Here is a 9,415-nt window from a genome sequence, read left to right on the forward strand (position 1 = left end):
TGTGGGTAGGTGAGGACCTTGTTTAATAGGCAAAACAATGTCAAACAGCAAACACCCACCTCTCCACCGCACAGCTAAAGTGGTTGGAGTCTGCCAACAAGGGCCTGTTCTCCTGAAATAGGCCCACACAGGTCCATGCAGGAGGGAAACATGCTCAAAGTCCACAGATGGTTTATGCCTGGACAGGAGCTGCTTCTGTCTTGAGCTCCCCCAGTTAGTGGAGCTAGCAAATTATCTTTTCCCCCAAATGCATATTTTTTCCTTTCCCCAAGGCTGGGAGGATGGCTCTAGGTGCTCAACAGTACCTATCCAGGCCCAGAGAATTCAGCCACTGAAGCCGGTTTGCGGGTGGGAAGGCGCATTAGAATATACGCAAGTACTTAGCTTTTGCTGAGTGCGCCGTTCTCCTCAGGTTCTGGAGGTGTGAGTAGGTTGTGTGGCTGGCTGCTTCTCCATGAGGAACACTTGTACTGGCCTGCCACCATAGCCTCTCCGGGAATGGTGCCTGAGGGCTCCTCGAGATTCAGGTCCGGTAACTCCTCTCTGCTTCTGAATGGTCTCTTCCTCCCCACACCCCTCAGTTCGTTTTCTAAGCTTGCCTTTGAAGCTCAGGGCTCCCAGCTTGTCACAAATATGCTCGTTTCACTTGCTTTTTTGGGTCTTTGTTGTAAAGAGGGCTTGCCGGAAGCGTCTGTCTATTCCGCCATCTTGGCTCCTGCTGCTCACAAGCTTTTAAGAACCCAGACACTACTCACCAAAGTAAACTGTAGAACATTTTCTTTATAACTATGTCATGCCAATTGAGCCAGGTATTTCCTAAGACCACAGTCCGCATAGCCCTCAGCCCAGTAATTCAGTCCCTCAGGGTGTTTGGATGTGGCTATGGAGCTTACATGACCTTACCTTGGGCAAGTTGTGCTGGCTTCACACAGTCAGCCTCTTGCTGTATGAGTTCCGCTTCATCCAGAAAAGATGGGAAAAAGAAAGTCCTGACTGTGAGAGGGCTTATTGCCCTGGGCACCTACCCTCCACCCGGAACTGCCCAGACTTCAAATTTAGGATTGCAGTAACCATAGTTATGCTCCATCCTCTAAACACCAGTGTATTATGGTTCTTTGGTCCTTGTGCTTACCTGACCTGGACCTAGCTTAACAACATCAGGCTAGAGAGGGAAGATGCTGTCCTAACCTGTAACCTGGGGGTACTTCAGGAGGATCAGAAGCCCATATCTGAGTGTGGTGCTGGTTGTCTCCATCCCAGCAAAAAAGATGTCGAGCATGGAATTGAGCAGATTCTCCTGGTTGAAGTCTGTGTGGGGATCCTGTTGCTCCTACATATGAAAGAACAGAAAGTCAGAGTTAGAGAAGAGCTGAAACAGACCCTCTATCTAGACCAGGGATGGCAAACACGTGGTGTGCAAACTCAATCCCTTAGTGTCTTAGTTATCTAGTGCTGTTACAACAGAAATACCACAAGTGGATGGCTTTAACAAACAGAAATTTATTCTTGCATAGTCTAGTAGGCTAGAAGTCTGAAATTCAGGGCGTCAGCTCCAGAGAAAGGCTTTCTGTCTCTGTTGGCTCCGGAGGAAGGTCCTTGTCATCAATCTTCTCCTGGTCTAGGAGCTTCTCTGAACAGGAACCCCTGGTCCAAAGGATGCGCTTTGCTCCTAGTGTTGCTTTCTTGGTCGTATGAGGTCCCCAAGTTTTCCAAAGAGCGCCCAGGTTCTCCGTTTGCTTCTCTCTTTTATATCTCAAAAGAGATTGACTTAAAACATAACCTAATCTTCTAAATTGAGTTCTGCTTCATTAACACAACTATCTCTAATCTTGCCTCATTAACATCATAGAGGCAGGATTTACAACACATAGGAAAATCACATCAGATGACAAAGTGGTGGACGATCACACAATACTGGGAATCGTGGCATAGCCAAATTGACAGATATTTTGGGGGGACACAATTCAATCCACGACAGTTAGTCTTTGTTTACAGCATACATCACCAATCAATGACAGGCCTCTCTCCCGCTAACCTTAAGAATTCTTCTCAGGCCACCATTATGAAACGAACAAAGTTGACGTATGAGATGAAGTCTACTTATAGTCCTGGATCTAGACCAATGGTTCCACTATCAGCACATCAACTTTACTGACTGAAAAACTGAGGCCCTCAGACGTGGTGAAAATTGTACCTGTTCACACAGTAAATGGAAAGGCAGAGTTGAGTTTTGGGACTCAAGTCTTGATTCCCATTCCAAGGATGCTCCAAGACCCTTAGTTCTCATAGATCCTGGAATGAAATGGAATCTTTCTCCAAGTCTCACCTCCTGCATGTGAATGAGGAAGGCATTGATGAAGTCTTGAGGCTGAGCTGTGTCCAGAGAGACCTCAGGCTACCTCACTATTCCGGCCACAAACTCCTTCTGCTTCCCAGAGACTTCAAAGAGCCAATTGTGTGGACCAGGAAGATGCCTCAGGAGAGCTGGGAAAAGGTCATATATCTGGGGGTGGGGAGGGAGGAGATCCTACAGAGAAAGTGTCTTAGCACTAGCTATTCTTCTGCCTTCAATGTTGTTCCTTATCCTTCCTCTTACTTCTTGCTGGTTTACTCCTATTCATCACTTAGGTCTCAACTTAGAACTGCCCCATAGGGTTTCCAAGGAGCAGCTGGTGGATTTGAACTGCTGACCTTTGGCCCCTCTTCTATACAATGGGAATAATAATACTACCGAACTATGGTGTTGCTGTAAGGACTCAGTGGGTTAATAAACAAACAAAAAAAACCCAAACTCATTGCTTTTGAGTTGATTGCTACTCATAGCGACCCTATAGGACAGAGTAGAACTACCCCATAGGGTTTCCAAGGAGCAGCTGGTAGATTTGAACTGCCCACATTTTGGTTAGCAGCCATAGCTCTTAACCACTGTGTCACCAGGGCTCCAGTGGGTTGATAAACCCATTGCCAATGAGTCAATTCCGACTCATAGTGACTCTACAGAATGGAGTAGAACTGCCCTGTAGGGTTTCCCAGGAGTGACTGGTGGATTCAAACCCCAAACTTTTGGTTAGCAGTCTAAGCTCTTAACCATCACACCACCAGGGCTTCTGTGGGTTGATAGTGTGTAGTAGATGCTCAAAAATACCTAATTTTTTTAAAGCATTTATGAGTGGGTAGATAAAAAACCCATTGCTGTTGAGTTGATTCCAACTCATAGTGACCCTAGAGGACAGAGTAGAACTGCCCCGTAGGGCTTCCTTTTGGTTAGCAGCCGAGCTCTTAACCAGTCTGCCACCAGGGCTCCAGGACATTGATAGTACATAGTAAATACACACAAAAAAATTGGGTATTTTGGTTATTGCTGTTGGAATTGATGGCAACGGTATAGGTTCATTTGTGTGTGTGTGTTTTTTATTATTACAGCCAAATGTCACTTCCCAACACCAAAGCCAGAGCCATCTTGTCAAACTTGTTAGGTCACGTCCCCCTCTGCTCCAGACTCCTTCTTCCCTGACTTCCATCATACTCTGTATAAAAGTCAAATGGCCTACAAGACTCTGCTTGATCTGACCCCTAGCCCCCTTTCTGAGATCATCTCCTACACTCTTCCTCATCCCTGCCCCTCCAGCCACAGTTGGCCTCTTCACTATTCTCTGCTTAGTCAGAGCTTCTCCCACCTCAGGGCTTTGCACTGGCTGTTCCCTCTGGCTGGAATGCTCTTCCTTCAGATACCCTCATGGCTCCCTCCCTCTATTCCTCCAGAACTTGCTCAAAGGTCACCTTCTCAGAGAAGCCTTCCCTGGCCCCTAAATGAGAATCTGTTTGTGGGGAGTGTCTATGTGGTTTGGTCCAAGTGGGGTATTTGTGACTGTTGGCAGGTGTGGAGCTATGGAGTGTCACAATGGAGAGTAGGCAATAAAACCTGTACTGTACCAGCAAAATAGATGGGGCTCATGGGAAACTGTGTTTGGCCCTGGAGTTATCTGGAAAGAGAAGTCCCTGGTCCACCCCCCTTTTTTTGTGAGCACAGAGTGTCTTGGGTCAGGTTCCTAGAAAATACTCTGTGGTGGAGATGTGTGTGCCACAGGTTGACCAGAGGCCTCTAGGAAACCACCATGTGGGTGTCAAGGACCAAAGAAAAGGACAGAGGGCCCAGGGGAACTGTGATGCACTGAAGACCCCAAACTGAGGTGAGAGGCTGGGCTTTATACTCCCGCCAGTCATTGGATATGGGCTTTCCTTGGGGGGGAAACATCCACTTTGATGAGGCAGCTCCCTTTGGTCCAAAGCAATTCCCTGATGCAGGTCAGCTCTGAGCCTTAAGCAGTGGGCACACCCAGGCAGTGTGGAATGAGTGTCTCCATCATGAAGGAGGGAGCTCTGGGCGGCCCCCACACACTTATGTTCCCACTACATAGGACAGAGTACAAATGGAGGCTCACACACCCACATGTCTAAGTATATGGCAGCATCAGATCAAACTGTTGCTGTCAGGGGCCAAGGAGTCAGCCCATGACTCATGGAGACCCCATGAACAGTGGAACAAAATGTTGCTTGGTCCTGTGCCATCCCCATGATCAGTTGAGGATCAGACCATTGTGATCCATAGGGTTTTTCTTGGCTAATTTTCAGAAGTAGCTTGATGGGCCTTTCTTCCTAATCTGCCTTAGTCTGGAAGCACTGCTGAAACCTGTTCGGCATCATAGCAACATGCAATTCTCCAGTGACAGATGGATGCTGGCTGCTGATTTGGTGCATTGGCCCAAATTGAACCTGGGTCTCCCATGTGGAAGGCAAGTCTACCACTGAACCACCGCCGTCCCTTACATGAAGTTAACAACCATCAAATAAAGCATGCCTCATCCTTCTTCCTAGACAGAGGGACCTTCACAACCACCTGAACAGCCAGGTGTGAAGTGAATATTATCTGCTCCTCAGAGCTTCTTATCCCAATGCAGCATTATGGAGCCCTGGTAGTGCAGTGGTTAAAAGTTTAGGCTGTTAATCAAAAGGTAGGTGGTTTGAATCCACCAACTGCTCCTTGGAAACCGTATGGAGCAGTTCTACTCCGTCCTATAGGGTTGCTATGAGCTGGAATCGACTCTACCGTGTTACCCAATTGGGGTCCATGTCCTGGAGTAGTCAAGCCAATGAAATATACTCCAAGTCAGAAGGAGAAAGAAAGCTTATTAGGAGGTAACACCAACGGGAAGTCCGCCAGCAACACAGGCTGTCTTTGTGGAGTCCTGAAAAGCAATTTTTATATCATTTTTGCAAGGATTACATAATGTTTTCAAGAATGTAGCCCACAGATGGTTGGATGAGTATACATCACAGCTACAAGAAACTCTGTATTAAACTAAAGATATGCATGTTGGACATCTGGACTCTAATCTGTATGTTTATAACAGGCACAAAAAAACTTACATAAAAGTCTTTTGGCTAGTAGAGCTGGCCTGCCAAGTTTACTCTGTCTGAGATAAGGAGCAAGAAAGAAAGTTGCAGACCAAAAGGGCGAGGAAGCCTTCCTAGCTGCCATCTTGCAGGCTGAAGGCCATCTCCCAAGAGAACAAAGAAAAGGAGGGAGACCAAGGCCGAAAGAGCTGAGAAGTCCCCGCACCCCTTTGGAAAGTGACCAGTGCAGCTGGTGCAATAAAAAAACTTATATGTTACTTAGAGTATCATTATGGCGTTAGTTATGTCAAGCTCTCAATCAACCATTTTGAAAAGGAAAAAACATGCTGCGAGGTATTAGGGTCACAACTGCACCTGGTTTGGCTTTTTTTTTTTTTTTAACCCCTAAATCCTCAGGCCCCTGGCCCACCCCCTTTCCTTCCCACTTCCAGCTCCATGCTACCAGGGGTCTCACACACTATGTGGACTTTTCAAATGCTCCATACACACCCTGTAGCCAGGGGCCTCTTGATTGCCCCAGGGCATAGGTGTGTGCACACCACGGGGTAACCGTAGGCCCTTAGGAGGATGGACGTAGGAAAGAAAGCCCTGGGCTGTGGAAGCAGACTCTGGGCCACTGGGATGGAATTCTGCTGCCCCGGGTATGCAAGGTGAAGTCTAGAACAGGGTCCAGAATTGGGAACTCTCAGTCCCCAGGCTCCTCTTCCTATCTGGCGGGCATGGCGGGAGAAGGGGGAGGAGTCTTGGGGGTTCCCCTTGCCTGGAAGTATTTCTGAGTTCTTCAGACACCCTCTGCAGGCCTGAGTTGTAGCAGAGATATCAGGCTCCAGGGACCTGCAAGATCCTCCCAATCTGAGGGAAACGTGTGTGTGCCTGCACGTATGCATGCGAGCACGTGCATGCCAGTGCCATCTGTAATGTGGAAAACCAGTTTCTAGGAGTAGATTCGAACTCATGGACGACTCCCTGTGTGTCAGAATAGAATTGTGCTCCGTAGGGTTTACAATGGCTGATTTATCAGCAGTAGATTGCCAGGTTTTTCTTCAGAGGTACCTCTGGGTGAACTCGAACCTCCAACTTTTTGATTAGCAGGACTTCCCAGCACCCCCCACCCCCAATAGCAAAGGCGAAGTAGTGCAAGGGAGGGGAGAGAAGTTCCTGGATGGACTGTCTGAGCCTTCGTCGGAGGCGGCCTGGGTGTCCCAAAATGTCCTCAGTGTTAGGCTCAGCATTTGCTTCTTCACTTGAATTGACAGCAAAAATGCCCATGTGGAGAGGCTAAGAAGTCTGTGAGGTGCTCAGAAGCAGACAAATTAGCTACAAATGATCTAAAGAAAGTGAACATTCTCATAAGGGGCTGAAATCCATGTTTGTGGTCATCAGTGACACAAATAATACCAGGGAGGGCACTAGCCTTTAGGATGCACCTTTGTGAGAATAAAAAAAAAAAAAAAGGCACCTTCTCCAAGCACATGGTGTGGAGAAGGGGCCCTTCTCAATTTTCAGGGAGCCCTTGTGGTGCAGTGGTTAAGAGCTCCACTGCTAACCAAAAGGTCCACAGTGTGAATCCAACAGCTGCTCTTTGCAAAACTTATGGGGCACTTATACTCTGTCCTATACGGTCACTATGAGTCAGAATTGACTCAATGGCAACAGGTTTGATTTTGATCTTGGTGCACGGCACAACTTTTGTGACATCATGTTGTTGATGAGCGCCCTTGAGTCACTGCCAACTCAGAGCGACAACTCATAGCGACCCTGTGTACAACAAAATGAAATGCAGTCCAGTCCTGTGCCATCCTCACTATTGTTGTTATGCTTAACTATTGTTGTAGCCACTGTGTCTATCCATCTTGTTGAGGGTCTTCCTCTCTTTCACTGACCCTCACTTTACCCAAGCATGATGCCTTTCTCTGATAACACATGCAAAGTATGTGAGACAAAGTCTCGCCATCCTCGCCTCTAAGGAGCGTTCTGGCTGTACTTCTTCCAAGACCAAAAAAAAAAATCAAACCAAACCCAGTGCTGTCAAGTCGATTCTGACTCAGAGAGACCCTATAGGACAGAGTAGAACTGCCCCATAGAGTTTCCAAGGAGCACCTGGCGGATTCGAAGTGCTGACCCTTTGGTTAGCAGCCGTAGCACTTAACCACTACACCACCAGGGTTTCCTCTTCCAAGACAGATTTGTTCATTCTTCTGGTAGTCCGTGGTATATTCAGTTTTTTGTTTTTGTTTTTTTGCCAACAATTCAAAGGCAACAATCCTTAGAGCTCCCTTATTCACTTTCTAGCTTTCATATGCATATGAGGCAACTGAAAACGCCATGGGTTAGGTTAGGTGCACCCTAGTCCTTAAAGTGATATCTTTGCTTTTTAACACTTCAAAGACGTCTTTTGCAGGAGATTTGCCCAATGCAATGCATCATTTGATTTTTTGACTGCTGCTTCCATGAGTGTTGATTGTGGATCCAAGTAAAATGAAATCCTTGAAAACTTCAATATTTTCTCCATTTATCATAATGTCACTTATTGGTCAAGTTGTGAGAATTTTTGTTTTCTTATGTTGAGGTGTAAATCTTTGATCTTCATTAGTAAGTGCTTCAAGTCCTCTTCACTTTCAGGAAGCAAGGTTGTATCATCTGCATATTGCAGGTTGTTAATGAGTTTTCGTCCAATCCTGGTGTCCCGCTGTTCTTCATATAGTCCAGCTTCTGTAATAATTTGCTCAGCATCCAGATTGATACAACCCTGACACACATGTTTCCTGACTTTAATATGCCCTTGTTCTGTTCTAATGACTGCCTTTGGTCTATGTATAGGTTCCTCATGAGCACAATTAAGTGTTCTGGAATTCCCATTCTGCACAGTGTTATCCACAATTTGTTATGATCTACACAGTCAAATGCCTTTGTGTAGTCAATAAAACACAAGTAAACATCTTTCTGGTATTCTCTGCTTTCAGCCAAGATCCATCTGCATCAGCAATGATATCCCTGGTTCCACGTCCTCTTCTCAATCCAGCTTGAATTTCTTGCAGTTCCCTGTCAACGTACTGCTGCAACCACTTTTGAATGATCTTCACCAAAATTTTACTTGTGTGTGATATTAATGGTGTTCTTTGATAATTTCTGCGTTCTGTTGGATCACCTTTCTTTGGAATGGGCATAAACATGGGTCTCTTCCAGTCGGTTGGCCAGGTAGCTGTCTTCCAAATTTCTTGGCATAGATGAGTGAGCATTTCCAGAGCTATATCATTTGTTGAAACATCTCAATTGCTGGTCCGTCAGTTCCTGAGTTCTTGTTTTTTGCCCATGCCTTCAGTGCAACTTGGACCTCTTCCTTCAGTACCATCGGTTCCTGATCGTATGCTACCTCATAAAATGGTTGAATGTTGACCAATTCTTTTTGGTAGAGTGACTCTGTGTATTCCTTCCGTCTTCCAACTTCCATGGGATATTAGTTGTGAGGATTTTTGTTTTCTTTATGTTGAGGTGTAATTCGTACTTAAGGCTGTAGTCTTTGATCTTTTCATCAGTAAGTGCTTCAAGTCCTCTTCACTGTTAGCAAGCAAGATTGTATCATCTGCATATTGCAGGTTATTAAAGAATCTTCCTCCAATCCTGATGTTGTCTCCTTCTTCACATAGTCCAGTTTCTCAGATTATTTGCTCGTCATACAGATTGAGTAAGTATGATGAAAGGATGCAACCCTGACACACACCTTTCCTGATTTCAAACCAGAAAGTACCTCCTTGTTCTGTTTGAGTGACGGCCTCTTGGTCTATACACGAGTTCTGCATAAGGTCAATTAAGTGTTATGGAATTTCTATTCTTCAAAGTGTTACCCATAATTTGTTATGATCCATACAATCAACACCCATGTAAGCAGCAATCAAGAAATCAAATGAAATTGATTTGGCACTTCCTTAGAAAGCTAGAAATAGAGCTATCATACAATTCAGCAATCCCACTCCTTAGAATATATCCTAGAGAAATAAGA

This window comes from Loxodonta africana, chromosome 11 (genome assembly GCF_030014295.1).
Source record: "Loxodonta africana isolate mLoxAfr1 chromosome 11, mLoxAfr1.hap2, whole genome shotgun sequence".
NCBI classification, from domain to species: domain Eukaryota; kingdom Metazoa; phylum Chordata; class Mammalia; order Proboscidea; family Elephantidae; genus Loxodonta; species Loxodonta africana.